This window comes from Palaemon carinicauda, chromosome 45 (genome assembly GCF_036898095.1).
Source record: "Palaemon carinicauda isolate YSFRI2023 chromosome 45, ASM3689809v2, whole genome shotgun sequence".
Lineage (NCBI taxonomy): Eukaryota > Metazoa > Arthropoda > Malacostraca > Decapoda > Palaemonidae > Palaemon > Palaemon carinicauda.
In genome coordinates, this window is record NC_090769.1 from 27,485,238 (window position 1) to 27,487,737 (window position 2,500).

Sequence of the window (2,500 nt, forward strand, 5' to 3'; positions counted from 1 at the left end):
TGATGGTGTACAAATCGCACAGGACTTATAAAACTGGATGAACGATCAGATTACCGTAGGTTTAGGGCACAGTGTAAGAGCCTAATTCTTTCCCATACCGGAAAGTGTTTATTATACATTTACAGGGTGGTAAAAGGATACACCCTCGGTTCTGAACGTCATACTGACCATGGGCGCTAGTTTTACTGGAAAATCATGGAACATTGACTGCTGCTGTCTATGTCAGAAGGTTAAGAAAGAAGGTCTAAAGTCAACTCAGAAAAATCCTGCCAGAATAGGAATTGATGGATGTATGAACGTGCCAAAGAATAATCCTGTTTCACTCACTCAATTATACGGCAACCAAGTACGACCCTACAAGACTTGACGATGGTGGCGGGATAGAGGAAACCTTGAAGCAAAAGAAGGAACTACTGTATATCATGAGAGTTGAGGGCTTCTTTTTAACAGCACAAAATTAAGCAGAGCTGAATAAATATTAACCTCTGCAAGTAACAGTGATGGGGGCGGCAGAAGTTTCAATAAGCTAAAACACAGGAGTGTTTTTTTACGAGACCAAAAGGGTGGGGTCTTAGAGAAACAATGACAAAGTAAGTGAATAGGAGAATAAACAAATGCTCAAAAACACCCATGATTATAATATCCTTTCCAAACTAAGTGCAGGAGATGTTATAGCACAAGAATGGAAATATCACCCTGGATGCTTGGTGGCATTGTATAACCAAGAATGAGCCTACCTACAAGCGCAGGAGCAAGAAAAACACAGGAGCACTGCAAGGAAGTACAGTATACCCAACTAACACTAGCCACCCGTTGAGATACTACCAATAGAAAGTTATAGGGTCCTTTGATTGGCCAGACAGTACCACATTAGATCCCTCTCTCTCATTACGGTTCATTTTACCTTTACCGACACGTACACAGAACAGTCTGGCTTATTCCTCACACACTTGACAACACTGAAATTGCCAAAGAATTCTTCTTCTCTCAAGAGGTTAACTACTGCTCTGTAATTGTTCAATTGTTACTTTCCTCTTGGTAAGGGTAGAAGAGACTCTTTAGCTATGGTAAGCAGCTCTTCTAGGAGGACACTCCAAAGTCAAACCATTGTTCTCTAGTCTTAGGTAGTGCCATAGCCTCTGTACTATGGTCTTCCACTGTCTTGGGTTAGAAATCTCTTGCTTGAGGGTACACTCGGGCACACTATTCTAGGAATCCATATCTAGATTATGTAGATCGGAAAACTACAAATACTTTTAAGCAAAATATCAACTTCGAGCGACTAATTTGGCGATCACCTTAAAAAAAATGTCTACCATCTTGGATTTTTAACTGGCCAGTTGGCCAGATTGGATTAATACAAATTAGAGTATAAGTGTGTCAAATTGTATGCTTGAATCATCATTTGCACGATTCCTCACAAAAATTGCTGTTATCTCCTGTAGTATATGGCAAAAAAAAAGTATAGAAAAAATATAATTTTGTCATGAATACAATGAAAATAAATCTTTAGACTTACCTTCTCTTGTAGTTATGGAATTAGCAATCATATCTAAAGACATGCTGAGACGTTGACGATGAAATACTTTACAATATCCTTTCAAAAAGGAAAAAAGGGAGTATGGCAACTATACAGTATATATATATATATATATATATATATATATATATATATATATATACATATATATATATATATATATATATATATATATATATATATATATATCTATATATATAAGTATAATCTAATATTTTTCATTACAGTTGCACTGGGCCAGGATTCGAGCTAGGCCCATAGATTTAAAAAGAAAAAAAAAACTAGACGGTACTTAATCAGCCAGGCTATCAACAGAAATATAAACTAATCTCCACTCTACTATACACATTCCTGTCGAATTCAGATATTTTGTACTTAAAATCGAAAATAACCCTTTTCCACCATGATAGCTACTTACTAATTTCCTGTAACAAAGAAATTATATTTCCATACTTTCGAATACTGAACAGGAAATATCTTTTAATAAAGAATTCACTCTGTCTCGTGAATAAATACCTCAAAGAGAAATTAAATTTCTGATAAGTGTTTTTACCCTGGCCTACTCTGACCATCCTAGCGAGAGTGAAGAAGTTTGGCCCCGTGCTTTGGTGAAAGTCCTACCTGATGATAACCTACACTTTCCGTCTCGCTGCATTCTTTTCCTTCGATGCCCTTTCTGGATACCATAAGGAGTTTCTTTTAACAAAAAAAAAAAAAATAAATAAATAAATAAATAAAGATAAAAAATTGAAGAAAAAGCGTTCTCGTAATCGCCGTCAATTTTTACTGTGATTGCATTTATTTTTCTAAAATACTTTATTATAAGTTCTGAAAGAAAGGCTTAGCTAAGAGCCGTCAAATTGACAATAAAAAAGGCTGTTCTGTTGGCCCTCATAAATGATATTAGAATTTATCATATTATGTTCTCACTCTTATTGAGCCGAATACAGATACATAATT